The sequence below is a fragment of the Pithys albifrons genome, chromosome 9 (genome assembly GCF_047495875.1).
Source record: "Pithys albifrons albifrons isolate INPA30051 chromosome 9, PitAlb_v1, whole genome shotgun sequence".
NCBI classification, from domain to species: Eukaryota; Metazoa; Chordata; class Aves; order Passeriformes; family Thamnophilidae; genus Pithys; species Pithys albifrons.
Genome location: NC_092466.1, coordinates 23,887,645 through 23,907,230, shown reverse-complemented (window position 1 = coordinate 23,907,230; position 19,586 = coordinate 23,887,645). Strand labels below are relative to the sequence as shown.

Sequence of the window (19,586 nt, the reverse complement as noted above, 5' to 3'; positions counted from 1 at the left end):
GTCATTCTAATGACCTTCTATTTCTTGAACTCTCCAGTCATTCTAATGACCTTCTGTGAAGACTTGCCAATATGTCAGTGTGTGAAGGTTGCTACTGAAATGAGCATACATGCTTCACATTGGCATCAGCACTGGCCCACATCCGTATCTCTTCTGGAAGATGTGCTGTATTTTGTTGAATAGCTGTAACTCAATTCTGCAGGCCTGAAACTGTTATTACACTTGCTTAAAAATTCTGAAATTCCATGTTTCTAGGGGACTGTGATATCTCTCTGTATTGTATCTCATGGATTCTAAATAGGCTTTTCCTTAATTGTCACTTTAACCTCTGCATCCTTCCAAAACCACCTGAAGCAAAACAAATGATGTAAATATCTGCATCAAGTCAATAATAGTTAACAAGTCTTAAAATGATTTAAGGTTTATCTTGTGCAATCACACCCTGAAGGTGCCTGACATTAGACCATGCTCTGGCTTCTAGACAGTCAGGGCAATAAAGCTCTATATATTTATCAGCTGCATCAAGATGTCACAGGACAGACAAGGCATACAGACATTGAAATGAAATACGAAAGCATATTATGAATGAAACAAATGAAGATTTATATTTTTGATCTTTCTATTGAGCCCTGATTCATAAATATATTCTTTTAAGCCATTGACTCAAGGGAACAGGCCTTCATCTATTTTTAAAACAAAAAAACCTCCTAAATATAAAATCAGTGTTTTGGGCATCTTGCAAAAAGTTACAAAGATAAAAAGCTGCATTATTCCTGCTCTTCCACATATAGAATTTGTGTTGGGGTTTTTTTACTGCTATAACAGTAAAAGCCATTTTCCAATTCACAAATAAAAACTTTCTACATAGTTGCAAAATACTGTCAAGAACATCCATCAACATCCCAACTCTCCTCTGCTGAATGATATTGAAAGTAAAATTGAGACTAGAGAGGAAGCTAACTTAGCCACTTACAATGGACTTGTAATAAGTCAATGATTTTAAATGCAGCAATACTGTCTATTACTGCACAGTTCCCCAGACTATTGAAAATTATTTACAGGTTTTGTCTTTTATAAAGACAAGGAACATTTTCTACTTAAATTTACCATGACAGACACAGCTATAAGCACAGGAAAAAAAAAAGTCTTAGCAAGGCACTATTTGTATTTCAACTCCTAGAGAGATATATATTCTGTTTATCTTTTATCTCAAGTCATTAAAGACTGGGATATTTCAATTCAAAGTAACCTTAGTACGAATATCATAGGGAGCTCATGAAGAACATTTTAAATAAAGCCATGTATCAGATTTAGAGAATATCCTTTTTATTCAGTGAGAAACACAGTGAACCTTTACCTTGTTTACACTCTTGTAGGCATAAAAGATTTATGAAACACAGTGTGGAAAGCTGAAGTCACTTCTGAGGCCATGAATAAGAGCACTTTAGGCTAAAAACCCCCAAACTTTCTGCCCACCCCCACAATTTCCATTAAAGCTCATGAAGCGTTCTGGACAATAAAATCAGTTGGGGATGTCCTTGATCTTTCTGTGGCTTTTATAGAAGCCAGATGGCTTGGCTCTGGAACATCTCATAATTTAGAGAAATGAAGAATTGAAGGAAGAGTTCAGAATTAGCAAAATTAAACTGCACGAGTTACCAAAAGTCAAACCCACTATTTCTTTTTTTTTCTTTTAGACCATTACATATCCTGCAGGCTTTCAAATAAGCTCAGAGAAAAAATAATAGTGGGCTGAAGTAGTATATTTCAATAGTTCTGAACAATAGATTTGACAGCCAGTAAAAAATTTCCCAAACTATTTTATTCCGGTTATGCATACTTGTCCAACATGCCTACCAAGCACAATAGCATACACTTTGTGTTATTTTGCTTTAGCCATCCCTTACACTCAAGACTGAAGTGCTGCTGACATTACTGCAGAATCACAAATATCCTGATAATAAGACAATTTATAGGAGTAAACTATGTGCTAATAGAAATGAAATAATCTGTATAGGACTAGAGCAAGAAAAGGATGTTAAGGAGTCACCAGGATCCAAATAATAAATAAAAAGAAACCTTTGCACACATATAAATCTTTTCACCAAGGAAACTCAGAATGTTTCTTATGCAGTCTCTGACACCCTCGGAAATATACATTTAAGCTGAAAAACTCTCCAGTCAGAAGTTCAGGTTCAATCCTTATTTCATCAGGTGTTTCTGTAGCTCACAAGGGTTTTTTAGGTAGTGTATTTTGCTTCATATTTGTTCAGCACCACATTAAAAAATGCATGCCTTTCTCATGCTATCAAAATTATTTAAGAATTATTTCCAAGACAGAGGGCTTGTTAAAATTCTGTGATGGTTATTGAAGACTTTGTTTTCAGAGAAAACATTAGTCTTCAGTTTTGAAGAATTGCTTGAGTTGGAAAAAGAATTTGAATTATACCCTGCTAAAACTGTCATCAACGCGAATTATTACTGTTTACAGTTGTGTTCATTAATTGCACCTGTATCCGTCCATCTAGATAATATACATAAAGACAAAACGCACATAAAGAGACATTCTATAAGAGGCTGCAAAATAAAATAAAATCAAACTAAAATAAATTAAATAAAATAAATTTTTAAACCCCTCAACCATTAGCAGATCTAACAGCAGACACAGGAGAAGAAAAATTTTACACCTCTTCTCTCCAGTTACTACCTGAAATGGAAGTCACTCCCCTTGTTTCTACAGTAATATGTACTCCATATCCTGAAATGCATTATGCTTAGACCTAGCAAGAGAAGAAGACTTAGCACATAATTATAAGCTGGATTTAGAATTAAATGCACACACAGAGGAAAAAATTAGGCAAGCTATTTCTAATGTTTCATAAACACTGAATACTTAATTTCATCACCTAAAAAAATAATCTTCTAAATGCAATTTCCTCGACTAAAGAAGTTAAGTTACACACTATAACACTGATATGTTGCAAAGTCAAAAAATAACTCTGCCAATTGGGATATTGATATGCGGAGTGTAAAGGTATATCATGAAGTTCTAGCAGCTTCACTTTTTTCAACCAGACAAAAGTCTGGTGCATGGCTTGTGCATGCTGCTGTAGGATATAAGAAAATCTCTGAGACTCAACAAAGATAGGAAATACTAGAAAGTTTGAAGGTGAATTTTCAGCAAATGTCCACATTAAAAACCAATCAAACAAAAAAAATATTCCTAGAGGCAATTAAGCTGCATTTATGTTTTCCAACATGGTCGATGCTTGGCCAAGATGTAGGCACTGAAAAAAGGCTTAAAAAGAATTAGAAAACATAATTTGTTGTAAACCTTGCCATCCAATTTATCTGCATAAAGAGACTTAGGTGCTATTGCCTGCTAATAATTATCTAACTATTTGTATAATGCTTGACACTGCCAAGAGATGGTACGATCTCTGTCAGTGTTGTAGTTCCGCAATTATATTCAATCACATTAAGAATTTGTAAGAAAAAGTATCAGAAGTGCCTTGGTATTCCTAATTAACATGTGTCACAATTTAAGCAGACAATAAAAGGTCTCTGTCTAAGAATAAACTCTTTGACAAGCTTTGCCACACAGGATTCGAACAATAAACTTAAGACATCAATATGCTGCGACTGAAACTGCAATTCTTGCCAGTGTCAAATGATGTCTCCAAACATATGCAATTAAAATACGTATCAAAGAAATTCAATGGAGAATATAATTACACAAATCTCCTTTCTTCCTCACTATGATACCAATATCTAAGCAGCCAAACAACCTCTACAAATAATTATTCAGCAGATTTCTCTATACCTCAACCTGCGAAATATTGCTTCTATGTTATATGCAGCAATCTAAATCTTTCTAAGTCTTAAAAGTGTACTTGGCTCTGAGAATTCCGACTCATATTTACCAAAAATAAACACAAACTGATATCATTTTAGTTATGTGCAAGCCCAAATTCCCCTACCACAAAGTACCTACATGTCAATGTGAACAGTGAGAGAATAGGTCACATAATGCTCTAGGATGACATGGAACCTGCAAAATCAGAATTGGAAAGGTGGCTGGTTGTGTTCTCTGAAACAACTTGTCTTTTGGTAGTCCCATTACACATTCCAAGACTAGTCAATTATATTCCATTTACTGGTGTTCATTTTCTGCAGAAACTGAGTGCTGAAGAGTAAGTGCAGTCCGCAAAAGCTTGCAGGAGGGCAGAGCACAAGTTGCACTATGTATAAAACATGGGATGGACTGATAAATCACATTTAAAAGCCTTTGTTCAACATTCACAATGGACAACTCTCAGTGCACTTCACTGTGTAAATCCAGCATTATATAAAAAGGATCCTCTGCTTCAAATCCAAAATCTAGTCACATACATCCCTTCCACCGATAACACTTACATTTCTAAATGATAATGACTTAGAAAGGAGGAGAGATTTCATCTTCTACTATCAAAAAGTTACATCCATGTTTGCAATTAATTTTGGGAAAACACAAGATATTCTTGTCATAGTTATCTGATAAAGTGAATTATTTTCCTCTAGGTATTACAGGTTATGTCTGTAATTTATTAGTACTATCCAAAGATTTAACATGCTTCTGAAGACTTAAAGCATTTTTTTTTCATCTGTTAATAAATAGTCAAATGATACACTGCTTGTTTTCCAAATTTCATATCACTAGCAGTTCCCTCAAATAAGCTTAAACCCTCATTATAGGCTTCAGGTAGAAATTAAAAGTCATTAAGTGGACTTAGCTATAGGTTTTGACTTATTTTTGATGCACAAGCTAGTTAGCATTTTTTTCCATAAAAATCCATCTTCTAAAAAAATCTGTACTTGTCATTTAATTGTTTCCTCACATTACCAAACACATTTCTAAAGAGAAAACTGATAAAAAAGTAAAGAAACCCACACTGCTTAGAGTGCTATTGAGAAACAAACAAAAATAACCACAAAACAGAATAAATAACCCAACAAAAACCCAAAAACCCAACAAAAATCAATTAATCGAAATTACTTAAATTACTTGCTCTGATATTGTGCTTTTCATAAAATATGCTTGTTATCACCTTTGTGCTTGCTTAAGTTAGTATACATTAACAGCAAAACACAGGAAGTTCAAAACAAAAGAATGTTGTGAAATACCACAAATAAGGATTATGATGATGGAGTCAGTTCCAAGAACCGCAGATGTATCCCACTGTAAACAGCAAACTCAACACCCTGTTTCCAAAGCCCTCCATATAAATTAGGTGTCTCCCATTTCTAACACACATATCTGGATATTTGAAAAACTGTTTCTAACTTTCATAATGATTTAGGCTTGGAAGTAATTTTTTAACATGCTATTTGAATCTTGTGTACTTGCTGAAAAGCAACACAAGAACCTAGGTCAGCTATTTGCTCTGAGGCCGCAACATTCCTGGAAGGAGCACAGTGCTGGCTTCTTTGCTCTCACCATATATTCTCACAGAATGCACCATCAGCCTTGGCCTTACAGCTCCTGATCCACTCCTGCTTCTTGTCCTTCTCCTTGGTATCTTTCATCATTGGATGAAAGGCTAGGATGTTGCAGGACTACTAATATTTTAGATGTCAAGGCTTTAATTTTAAAAGTAAAGTTACAGAACACTCCTGCTTGAATTTCCATTTTAAATCATTTTAATCAAGCTGATTAAAAAGAATATTTGAAAGATATGAAAGTCAGAAAGTACATTGAAGTGGAAATAATAGTAAGCAATGAGTGAAAATAAAGATGTTATTCCTCAGATTCAGGCCTTCATTTTCTACTAATACAAAATCAGCTAAAAATAGGCTACATATTTACAAGGTGTGTGTTTATACTATAGAGTAGTGCCTGTGGGAGCTAAGAAAAACAAACCAATAAAAAAGAGATTGAATTATTTACTGTGGAAATATGATTTTCATAAAATATACTTGCTTCTGTTTTGCAACTTTTTTCCCATCTCTGAAATTTTATATGGAATTCAGCATATTCACATTCACAGCAAAAGATTAACATTATAAAATTTAACAACACTGAAGCAGGGACTATAGTCTTGAAGGTTAATAATTCATCATATACACAGCGTAATATCCAGGCAAATTTTGGGGTAGTTTTTATTTCTTTAAAAAAACAAACTTAACATTTTTATTTTCAAGCTTCTGTCTATCTTAGTTTAAAACATGTCCAAGATCAACTGCCAGTTCTTTTACAGAAAAGTTTCTTCCCAAGTACTAGGGATAGGAAGTTTTACTTAAACAGGGTATTAATAAAAAAAAATCCCCAAAAGCGCCAAAAATAACAAGAAAAATCTTAACATAAAATTCACAAACATTGGCAAAGAACTGAAATAGAAATACGGAACATAGTAATTACAAATAAAGGTAGGGAAGGGCAACATCCTCCACAACGGCCTTGCTGTGGACTTTCCCTTTTCATAAAGTCCAGACTCATGAAAGGTATTTGTTTACGTCTTTCTACTCCGACGGGATACCCTATTGCATTTTATACTGAAAATTCTATTTTGAATCGATAATAAGCAAAAAATATAAGGACAGGTATAAGAATAGAGCAATTTCATTTCACTAAATCAATGAACTCATAGAACAATTCTGATACACAATGGTACAACTGGCCTGATTTATTGCACCATCCATGAAATTCATAACAGAAAAGAGGGTATTTAATACTTACTACATTCAACATGGGAAGATTCTATAGTCAAAGGTTACAAAACCAACACTTAGAGTAATCCTTATATACTCAAATGGGATGTACCATATTGAGAAACAAACAACTGAAAACCACACTCCATTACCCATGATTAGAATGTTTTTCTTTAGTATTCATTCAAAAATAGTTTTCCAGTTATAGCTCCTCCACAAAACTAGTGCTTTGTTTGGTTGGGGTTTGTTGTGTTTCTTGGGGTTTTTTGTTTGTTTCTTGTTTTGCTTTTTTTTTTTTAATTTGCAAGTACCAGGTAATAATAAAATTGCCTGTTGAGTGTGTGACACTGTGGGCTGTGCAGCCTTACACCAGTCCATTAGGGGATGTGTTTCTTTAGCTGCACTAATGCAGAAATGACTATCCATGTCAATACCCTGTGACTTAAAGGTTATTGTGACAGTAATCCAATTCGAAGACACATTTTCTATTAAAATAGTTTTTATTGTTATTGTGATATAAGAAAAGTTGCTTTCCTAATAAGATTTTGAAGAGCAAAGAGTAAAATGGTAAAACTCTGAAGCTGGAACTGAATAACAGGAAAAAAAAGAGGCAATTAAAACCATTTCAATCATTAAAACAAAATTATTCATTGCTGAATATCCTGACTGTCAAGCATGATCAGAAGCAGGAAAACCAAGTCCTTACTGAATTTCCAGGCCAGTATCTGTCTTTAAGAGAGCATTTTTCATATTGAAATTCACAACAGACCTGTGACTAAAAGTTTATGTATCTGTTGCTAGTATACCTCATCACAGGGAAGGAGCAAGTAGCTTCAGAACTCCTTTCCAGTCTCTGTCTTTCTTTAATGTAAGCACAAGACAACACTAAGAATAATTTCTTTTTCTTATTTTAATATGCATAATGAACCTCACAAGCTAAGAAGGCGCAGACCTGTGGTGTTCTGCTGATACAGTGCTGGGAAACCAGAATGTAAAACTCAGTTCCCTCTGGTACCAATGAACAAAATGAAATGGTCATGGAAGACGAGTTATTTACAGGAGTGTCTGTTTGCAGGGGTGTCATATAAAAGCTATGTGACAATCAAGGTGACAACAAGATAGTCTTTCACTTTTCACAATGGTTCTTTCCTATTAGACTGCTTTGATAGGGATCAAAAGTTAAATTCCAGCAACCAAGTCAAGCTTTCAAACAGAAATATTCAGTAATCATAGAAACATGGCTAGGAGAGTAACTTAATGAAATTAACTATCACTTTACTGATCTCAGTTCCCAAGATTCAAATAAGAGAAACACAGAATATGCTGAGTTGGAAGGGACATACAAGGATCATCAAGTCCAACTCCTGACCCTGCACAGGACCATCCCCAAGAGTCACACCATGTGCCTGAGGGTATTGTCCATATGCTTCTTGAACTCTGTCAGGTTTGGTGTTGTGACCACTTCCCTGGGGAGCCTGTTCCAGCACCAAATCACCCTCCGGGTGAAGAACCTTTTTCTAATATCCAACCTAAAGCTCCCCTGACACACCTTCAGGCCATTCCCTCAGATCCTTATATCCTTTCCTATTCAATCACATCTATCTTATTGGTATGCCACAGCAGTGAATTCAGGGCTTTAGAAGCCTCACCTGTTCAAAATTTGCACTCCATTTCTAAGACAGTAATCATCATATACCTACAATTGAGGTCATAACAATTATTATTTTGGTCAGATTATTTTTTGCTTCTTTGATCTTATTGCAGAACATTCCCCTTTGCAGGAAAATGTTATCGTCTTTGCACAGAAAACTGACAAAAGGAAAACCGGGTTTTTTTGGTAATGATGGTATCACTCATGAGTATCATAGTTCTAAACTGAGATTTCAGATGTTTTAAATCCAGATTCAACTGATATCTTCAGAGAAGGAGCCACTGAATAGTCAAATCTTCTTTTAGCTTGCTTTGTGCAATTTTTGGCTTTTTTCCTCCAAAACAACAACAAAGCCAACATGCCAAAACAAACCCTCAGATAGCAAATCCTAGATTGTTTAATTAAAAAAAAAATTGACATTATTATGAGGATGTGGTCTTGAATTTACACTTTTCAGGCTCTTCTCAATGTAAAGAAATGCCTTTTGAAACGTGACAAGAGACAAAAGCAAAAAATTCAAAATTACAGGAGGAAGTTGCAAACCTTGTGGAAATAACTTCTTTTGTAGAAATTGTTTTTAATTTTTTGTAATTCAATAATGGTATTGTTACCAGTTCATTTTAACTCCTTCTGTTACACATAAATGAAATAGGAAAAAAACCCCACTGTTCTGGTTGCAAACTACTCAAGCTGAGGAATGTATCTAGCCTAACTGTATGGTATTTTCATTAAGATGAAAAAAATATTCGCTTCTAAGTGCACTTACAATTATTTTCTAAATAGGTATTTATTCTACAATTAGAGGGAAGAGTGGGTGGAAAAAAGGGAGTGTGTAGAAGGTTGGAGCGAGAGAGAGAGAGAGAGAGAGGGAGGGAAAAAGAAGACGTCTCTGGAACAGAAGACATTATGAAACAGAACAGAGAAAGAGATTTGAAAATTGTTGAATTAATTCTGCTCTTCAATATTGTAAAGCTAGTTAGCCTGTCAGTTCAGAGACCCATTCTTCCATTCCTTTAAGTCCTTGGGATGGGTAAACCAAAAGCAGGATAATTACTACTGACAGAGACACAGTCATAAGATTAGACACTGTAGTACCACAGTGGAAAAGCGCTACTTCCACACTGCTGAAGTGTCTCTTGAGAAACAGACAAGTACTTTTAATCCAGTGCTCTCCCTTCCCCATTAAAGTTACATCCTTCACCAAGGCCTGAAAGTAACAGGCAGAGAACTGGTATCACTTTACTTAAGTTTATTTCTCAATCATCACCTACTCATTTTTTGATCCAGGCAAGCAGGGTTAAAAGTCATGAGCTACTGAGAGGGTTGTGTGAGGAAAACAGCAATATCAGAAAGCATTCTGCAGAAGGATGACCATCAATTAGCAATGACAGGTGAAATATGCAAAAGATTGAGACTCCTGACAGTCAGAAATGGTATTGTTAGTTTCTCAGAAGGAAAACTCCCTACTTGAACCAGCTCAGAATTAGGAAGCTGAACACAAGGAAGACGCAGCTGTCAAAACACACCTACTACTGACTTACAGGATAAAGAGAAACATGCAAAATAGAGATGCCCAACATTTATGTCTGGAATCCAAAACTTACAAGTAAGAATAATTCCATTCATAAGTCAGTGTATTTTGTTTATAAAGAAACTTGATATTAAATAACCATCTTTAAAACAAAATTATAATATATACACATATTATACTCCATAATCTCTACCATATATCATATGGGGGTAGTTGTAACAATTTTGGTTTTACAGGCAGCTTCACCAGATACCACAGCAACTTCACGGGGTAGAAACAGAAAACACTAGTGGATTCTACACCACCTTTGTGTAGTATATGATAATTTAAAACAATGGGCGCTCTACCCACCTTTGACCCGATGTTAAAAGGTAGGTGTAACACTTGCAAAAGTAACATTTTATTAAAACACTGACCTTTTCTGCTAATTTTCTAAATTAACATTCCTTATCATTCCCCTTATGAATGAAGAGCTTCTACTGAGTTTAATACTTGGGCAAAACCCCATGCCTGCAACTTCATACGCCAGGGAAGAATATTCTGTGGGCTGAGTCAGTTTAGTCCCTTAGGTCTTCCCTTGAAACACTTTGAACCAGTGTCAGACCGGTGACCACTGTGCACTCAGCTAGAGTTGCATTACAGGAGCATTAAGAGTTGTAGCATTTTAAACATTACAGCAAATATTGCAGGTTCCATGTGCATCTAAAGCTGTGGTACTTACAGAAGCTACCTAAATGAGAATGCAGCAGAAAAGACACCAAAGTATGCTTATTCCATGCAGTCTCCCTAAAGAGAAGAGAAACAGTTTTTATATGCTGTAAAACTCACAGATTATCGTTTTGACACTCCTTTCCCAAAATTGCAGATTTCCCACCCAGACATCCTTCTAGTAAAAAGGACTCAAAAGACAGATTATGATTACCTGTTTGGAGAAAATGATACAGTAATGGTGATTTACATCCAGAACAACTACTCTAACAATCTGCAACTCCTTCTGAATGGGTTAACCACTGCTTTTGCAGGGTTGATTATCTAAATACATTGCCATGTTTTTCCTGCTGGTCACCGAATTGTCTTTCAGAATAGAACATGTAAATACTGCCAGCCTTTCAATGAGGCATTGTACCATAACTATATTAAAAATATAACATATGGCATTCAAAAATACTGTCTTAATTCAGTGCTGCCGAGTGGATCTTGATTCCTTTATCCCAGAACAACATTATAAAGTGAGGTCTCTCTGCCTTCTTATTCCAAAGACAGCAGCATCAGTCAAACAAGTTCATCTCTCAGAAAGAGCTTCTTTCTTTCAATAACTTATGAATGCTGGCTTTTGGTCTGTTTCTTGTTCCGTCTAACAGCCTCCCCCATGCCTTTATTCCTGCTGCAAGCTCCCACTTTGGTCATTCTTTCACTGCTTGCCTGTTTCAGGTTATGCTTAGACAGTTTTCTGATGATCAGGCTCAGTTGCTTTCAAGTAAGAGCTGATGTCTCATTTTCTCCAGGAGGTCCCACCTAACCAACAGTGAGTGCAGCACTCTAGAACATCAACAAAGAGCTTTCCTCTCTCTGTTTTCAACCATACAAGGTTTTTTGTTGTTTTAGGGGTTGTTTTCTTTATTTATTTATTTTAATAGACTAAATAGTACACTTAGATCAAATTCAAAACAAACCAATTAAACAGTTCAACCATGCACATTTTCAAAAAAGAATACATGCTTTAGTTCAAGAACTTGGTATCATTCTGCTTCTTATGTTAAGTGCCTGGTGTCCTTAGAAGACACAACTCTTTCTTCTATAAGTCTCTCTCACATAGCTTTTGAAACTTCAGCAACCCCAGTTTTTATATTAATAAGTCATATGAAAATATAAATTTTCTCTCACCTGTAGGCTGACTCACGTGAAGCATTTCATTTTCCCTTTATTGCTAATATCCAAAAGATACCCAGATCCTGGTATGAAATGCTTATATATAAAATGTACAAATAGCACAGGAAAAAAAGACAATGCTTTAACTTTGTGGACCGAAGCTTGTGAAAATAGAAAAAAACCCAGTAGGAATGGATGTGAGTTTAAACCAACTAAATAACAAAGAAAAATTATATATTTATGATGACAGGAAGTGAAGAAAAGTGTCTTTCGAAGAAAATAGACACAGATCCAAATCTAGATGTATAGAGGTCACCATCAGTACGTCTATGTACTTTGCCATTCACTGGATTAACCTCATGGCTCTTCTTTATAAGTGAGTGTTTAACATTTTGCTGTAATTTTCAATTCAAACTAAATGTGAATAGTAAGAAAAAATCTTGGTGCATTATGAAAATATAGTGCAGTCCTGCATTTGAATTTTGAGAGGGAAGAAGGGGAAGAAGAGAAGAAATACAGTTCAACCACAAAGGCAGTGTGGAGATCTTTCCTGGCAGTAAGTGTATTTTGCTGCATCAGCTGCACTCTACCCTGAAGGATCACTTTGTTAACACTCTTAACCACATCTACCACTTGAGTAACTCTTGTAATTTACCTCAGGGCCCAGATCACAAGATTTCCTCAGCAAAACACTAATTGACATCACATGAATATATTTAGTATCTTCTCATCAACATAGTGAATGGCATTTTTCCTTAGTGAAACACTGACAGTGATATAAAAAAAATTCCTATCCCAGGTTATTCAGTGACATCTTTGAAAAAGCTGTATTAAAATCTACAGGAAACAGGCCATACATATCTACCAAACAGGTATTAAAAGAGAGGGTTGGTTCATAAAACAGTGCTTTAACTTATAAGTTTGTTCTTCAGATTCTGTACCATTTTGGGTCTGCATTTTGAATAACAATTTCTTGAATGAATCAATGAATATTAAGCTGGTTAGTTACTCTTGTATCAAAATTCTAGCTGCTTTATAACAGCATCTTGGTCTTATTTCAGAGAAGGACAGCCTTACAGTACCAGAGAAAGAATTTATGACAAAACCTATAGCAAAAATTGCAGGTAACAAAATTGAGAAAACACATGAAAGTTAAGAGGCAAGAGTAGGAATTGGAAGGGTCTTAGACATAAAGGCCCAAGTTCTAATTTCAGATGTTCAACATGACAGTTCAAATAAACAATATCCCTGTAATTTGTTTAAAAGGCATAAAATCATTCTGAAATGTGTGAAGTAAGCTGCTCATTCAATTATGACAAACCCCAGAGAATCAACAGGGTAAACTTTAAGATCAATAATTATATTTAAGACACATCCGTGGTGACTTGTCCCAGAAGGTTCATACATACCTACATGAAGGAAAAAAGCTGCATCAAAATCTATTTAATTAGAAGATTATACAACTGGTTTGGGAAGTTTTGCTAAGTACCACTAAACACAGATAGATGCTCAAGAATGACACAAAATTGTGAAAATCTATAATTTATTTCTCTAACTAAGCGTATTACTTTTAGTGGGGACTCTTAACATTAGTTCCTTTCTATCAAATTATTGTTAAACTATAGTCTCTCTTACACCTTCAAATGCTAAGTACATCATTCATTTCCAGCTATACCAACAGGCTTGAACACATGCACAGTTAGATCAGACTCCAAGGGAACATAAGCTTTTATGCATCAGTCAACAACTAACTGATGAGGTTAAGTAGAAATGTTACCCAGGGGCAGACGATTTCAATACCTGCCCTCTGTGGATTTGCTTTGACTCTCCTGTCTGTTTGGGATCTGATAAGGTAAAAGGACTGTGCAAGACAAACATCTTAAGTACTTCTTGGTTAAGGCTACTCTAACCACATAGTCACCTCCACTTACTGACATATCTGCAAATTCTTCAACACCAGTTTTCTGAAGACATATTCAAATCCAACTGGTTTTATATAAGATACTAGTTATAACAGAACTTAAAAGAATTTTTTAAAATTTCAAATAAAATAGTGTATATGAAATAGCTGCTGGAACTGCAAACAAGACCGACTGTTACCACTCTTCAAAAACACAATTCACGTATTTAAAAATTAAAACAGTCTATCTGTGTTTAAATTTTCAAAGTATCTATCACTGCTTCCAATTGATATTTAAAATAAAGCCAATTTAAAATATTTAAATGTAGTCCAGACACATGCAAGATTTCGAGAAACATGGTCTTATCTACCACTAAATATTTATGCAATGCAGCCAAGACTGACAATGAGCAGCCTCCAAGGGTTTTTATAAGACATGTTGAGAGCAATAAATGTTAAAGAGCAAACTAGTTTTAAACATTTCTCACAGGATTAACTTGCATTTAAATATAAGTTTCAGTAGAAGAGTCACAAATAATAGGGCATTTACACTCAGTTTTCATGGTTGTTTTTCAAAATAAGTAGGCCTTTTTCATTAACACACTCAAAAATTAGTTCTGTATAAGTTACACATCAATTTCAATTTAGGTTGAACATACACTGGACTAAATTATTGTTTCATTTATTTTTCTGTCAATTAATGTAATTTGTTGAAATAAATCTTGAGGTTTTCTGACTATAATTAACTACCACAGAACTATTTAGTACTGTTAAAACACATAAGATTCACACAATAAAGACTGATGTTTTCCAATAGTGCCAAAGCAGGTAAACTTTTTTCTTTTTTTTTTCCTTAATTTTTAAATAAAATAGAAATTTAAATAATAAACAAGAGGGTCAGGATTTCAGGAATACCATCAAAACTTACATAATAGTTCAAGGGAATGGGTAGATCATAATTTATTAATCTCATATGAAAAGCATTTATTACATTTTAAAGTGCAGTACTTCATGGAGACCTGACTTAAGATCTTATGGAACTGATCTGTTTGATGCATTAGGTCTTGTCCTCCTAAATGCCATTTAATCTATTCATGAACATCACAAAGATGGAATAAGGATTAATTGAATAGACCAAAAATTATAAAAACAGTATTTTAGATGCTACAAAGGTCTCTAGGTCTTCAGGATATGAAGATAAGAATCAACTCTTTTTACCTATAGCTGGAGTATGAACTGAAGAAAATTCTGGCATCTTCTACACACAAGTATGAGAAAGATTACTACTGTGTTCAGTGAACCCTTGCCCACATATACATTGATACTCTCAAGGGGAAAGTGGGTCACACTGTAATCATAAAAACACACTGACTTGTACAAGAAAACATTTTATTACCCTTTAAACTTTTGTTTTTTCAGCTGCAAAACAGCTTTATTAAGAGAGATAACACATATGTGATCATCTGCCATCGTGGTAGTGCCTGTGCAGTATTACACTGTTAACACAGCTTCTTTTCAGAGATATGTTACTAAAATAGATATACACTTCTAGGGACCTACTATCTCACACTAGGATTCAAAAGTGAAGAGTCAGTAATCATTAAACAAAAGAGCACAACTGATGAACACACTGATTCCCTAAAAGCTTAATACTTCCAGAGGTGTATATAGCATATTAAAGGATTTTGTTATATTTAGTCATTATTGCAAGCTAGTAAAAAAACCTGTATGCAAATAAAAGGATTTTATAGTTATATATAAACTAATTGCAAAACCTAAACACACAAAGACATGCAGAGCTCTTGCTATCGGTCTTCCTGAAGAGAACAGGACCACTTGTTTAATAAGAACTTTCACATAAAGTATAATACATAGCAGCACAATTTCAATATGCCCTTTACATTACTTTAAACAAACAAAAAATTATGTTTGGAAGAAAACAAACATATTTATATTGATCAGGATGCTCCAAAATATCTAAAGACCTTAGGGGAACAACTTCAGGCTGCCCTTTAAATCACCACCTTGCAGTGAAATTAAAACTGATTCTCATCCAAAACCTTCAATACCTCTGAGAAGATTCAAAAGCCAAAAATTAATAATGGGTAGCCCCATAGCACTTGTCAGGCAACCTCAGGACTGTACACCTGCAAAATATAGAAAATTCCTTTCTGCCATACAGGACTAACTCCTACCTCCTTTAACAGCCGACAAAAACATGTCCACCTTGCCACATGCTTAAAAGAGGTCAATGGAGCAGACATATTTTAGACAAGGAAAAGGAGCTGTAAGACCACTCCTTGTCTTTCTCCCCTCTCTCCATTTTAAGTGAAGGTCAGTCTAACAAATATAACTCATACAAGGTTTCTACTTTTCTAGTATCATTTCCGGTGTTAAATCGACTGTTAATCTTGTGTGTTTTCTTAGCACTTTGTTCTCTTAACCCATTACTGTAATCAAAATTACTCTGTGACTGGGAACAAAATTGTTTATCTGAGGAAAAAAACAACAGCAACAACAACCAAAACAAAAGGAAAAAAAAACAATCAGAGAAAAAGAATTTGAGTTCAGACATTTAAGATATATCAGAAAACATACCTGAACTGTTAAGTACTGTTCCACTGTAAGCAGGCTGAATTTCCTCTTCAAACTAGGGATCACCTAAATAAAAACATTCTGGCTGTTCAGGGTAAAATATAAGCATCTAACCACCATAAAGGATATATGTGTTCTGCCTGATTTATTTAAATTGAAAAAGACATAAATGTATTTATAAGAATTGTTTTTGGTTTTCTATTTATCAGTGTCCTCAATCTTACCTCCATTACCGCTGTGACAGAATAATTAATTTCAGTCAATCAATCATTTAACAAAAGCTCACAGGTGACCTCAAAATAACACATAATCCACCAAGAACCAGTCACAACAACAATCTTTAAATTCCCTTGGAAAGGAAAATTAAGTCAGCTATGTGTGGCTTGGGGCAACCTAAGCTGTAAATCTCTCTTTTCTGATCTCTTCATATGGATGAAAGAGTAGTGCCGCTCTGGATTACATAGAACAACTATGTGTTCTGAAAACTCAGGGAATTGTGTTTCAGACAGCTTTAATCATCACCAATTAACTGCATCTTTTGCCACCCTGTAATAGTTCCACCAATGTCTAAAGAATCATTTTAAGAAGTCAATCCTTTAACATTTAGGTTTATGGATACTAAAAGACCTGCTTGTATTTATGAACAAATCCAAATAGAGGTTCCTTGCCTGACAGAAAAAATACCCACCTTCTACCCCTACTGCATACCTTAAAAAAGGTGGAGCAGACTTTGAATACTTGAGTAGGCTGCTGTTAATGTGAGCACACAGAAATTTGCTCCAGCAATCACTCAGACAACATAGACATTTAAATTACTGCTTCCTTTTGTAAGGAAATAAATGTGTTGTACTGTCCTTAAAACTAGGAGTTACTCTCTTCAGAAGTACTGTTTTATATTTTGAAGATTGGCAGTATAATTTCTCTAGCTTGCTTAAAACAGCCTTTCCTTTGAAATTTTCCATCAGCTCACTGCTCCCAACAGGAACAACAATGCTGACATAAAAAAAAAAAAAGACAAGATACCATCACCTGCCAGAATTTTACCACCATGAGGTCAGTCTGAGAAACAGTAGATGACACAGCAGTAAAAATGCTGATGCCTTTTCTATACTACAACTCTCATCATTGCTATCCATAGCAGTGCTTCAGCAAGGAGAAATTTTATGAAAACCTTAGTGTAGATAGCCACTCAGGGCTGCAACAAGATATATATAAAGTCATAACAGTACAGGAAATGTGAAGCTCCTGAAGTACAAAAGGCTCAGCAGTGTAAATCCAGGAAGATAAACTGACTGTAGTTTGTAATTCAACCAAGCAATACAGTTGTTATCTAGACCAAATAAAAAAACCTCAGTAAAATTTACTTCTGTTTTTAATTAGTCAAACAAAGCACCTTGTGCCCAAGGGCACCACACTTCGATTTAGCAACACTAAATTCCTGTCTTCATATTCCTAGCAGGCAAAAACTAGTAGGTTGCAAGGCTTTCACAGCAAACCTAAACCCAAGGAAACTCTGCTCTCAAATAAACAGCAGCAGAGAAAATCAATCCAACAAAAAAAATGAACCCCACCTCTTCAAGGCTGCTGTTATATTAAGAGGCAACTAACTGAGTTGTTGTAAACTTAAGGATATACAATAGACAAGAATACACTATAAGGAAGGAATGATAATTTCTTAGAGCAAGGGATTTAGTTAGGAAAACTGGACAGGCCTTTTCACATGCAGATTGTTCTTCACCTCTGAAGCAGAATAAGAAATATTTGATCGAAATACTAGTTGAGAAAAACTGCTAGGAATTTCGTCATATTATGCTAATCACCTAAGTAATCTGAGGGGAAAAAAAGTTAATATCTGTGGTGCAGAGAGGAGTGTTAACAAGGAGAAGAGGCTGGCCTTACATCTGCCTGAAGCTATAGTTTTACTTCCCTATTTGTCTGCTGCTCTAGGCAAGTAGCTACTTTGCCTACAGCTCAAGCAAGCCTGGTGGGAGCTGAACTGAAAACTGAGGAAAGATTCTTTTTACTATCATTATAAACATACTGGAACTTCAGCAAAATGAGCATATGTTTTGGATTAGCAGCAAGTGTTTCAGGATTGAATACTGTACTGCCAGAGAGACTGCACCATGGCAAATAAATACTATAGCTTTGACAGTACTTCTTGACTTTAAAATGGCTTCTACCTGACACTATTCTTACAAACACTAAGTGTCACTAAAAGTTAATTCATTGAGGCCATTTGTCCGGAAACAAATATGGTAATTACTGCAGCTCCAAGAAAAGCTTATGAGAGTATATGGGATATAGAACCATATCCTTATGCTACCAGTAAGGCAAGGGTTGCCTTTTCAAAAGCATCCTGGAAGCCCCTTCTCCCAGCAGAAACACATCTGTGTGGAAGGATGTTATTTTCTGGAAGAAGATTCCAAGAGGTCTCTCTTGGAGAACAAGAAAGCATGATGTGGAGCTCCATTATCACCAGCAGTTTTCAATCACCAATGTAAATTAAGATAAAGCCATAAATTCAGTAAGCTTTATCATTCACACACACATAATTAGGGAGCTGGGGTTGTTTAGCTTGGAGAAGAGGAGGTTCAGAGGTGACCTCATCACTGTCTAGAACTACCTGAAGGGAAGTTCTAGCCAGGTGGGGGCTGGTCTCTTCTCCCAGGCACTCAGCAATAGGACAAGGGAGCACGGGCTTAAGCTCTGCCAGGGAAAATTTAAGTTGGCTATCAGAAAAAAATTCTTTACAGAGAGAGTAATCAGGCATTGGAATGGGCTGCCCAGAGAGGTGGTGGATTCACCATCCCTAGAGATTTTTAAACACAGATTGGACGTGGCGCTGAGTGTCATGATCTAGTAAATGGACTGGAGCTGGACCAAGGGTTGGACTCGATGATCTTGGAGGTCTTTTCCAACCCAATCGATTCTATGATTCTATGATAATTAAACATCCACCCCAGTTAACAGGCTGAACAAGCATGCTTTAGAAACCACACATGGAGGCTACTTAGAAAGCTACTTTTGAAGCATCAGGCCTTTGTTATCTCCTACACAATGAAATGTCAATGAACTGAGTCCTAGACTGAACATCTCAGTGACCTTTACCTCCTCCTCTAGTGGAGAAGGGAAAGAAAGACAAGACAGATAGACAGTTAGTTTTATCTATCTGAACACAGGGCAGCCCTGAAGGTAAGGAAACTGTAATTTCATAAGAACAAAATAAAACTTTAGAAAGAACATATGATATCACTGATCCACATCACACACACACTTGTCCCATGTAGACTTTTACAAATACAAACTGCTCATAATTTTGAGTCCTTTGCATATAAGTCAGAAATCCTGCC

General features: G+C 35.4%; 1 protein-coding gene and 1 long non-coding RNA gene across 5 annotated transcripts in view; both read right to left on the bottom strand.

The window, feature by feature from the left end:
- Positions 1-16,713, bottom strand: part of LOC139675550 (uncharacterized) — a 42,614-nt gene extending 25,901 nt beyond the window's left edge. The window contains exons 1-2 of the long non-coding RNA XR_011698500.1: positions 16,458-16,713; positions 16,237-16,299 (exon numbers count right to left, since the gene is read on the bottom strand). This is a non-coding gene — a long non-coding RNA (uncharacterized lncRNA). The remainder of the gene's footprint in view (positions 1-16,236; positions 16,300-16,457) is intronic.
- LRMDA (leucine rich melanocyte differentiation associated) overlaps positions 1-19,586 on the bottom strand; it is a 656,306-nt gene that overhangs the window by 172,726 nt on the left and 463,994 nt on the right. The gene's annotated exons all lie outside the window — the stretch shown is intronic.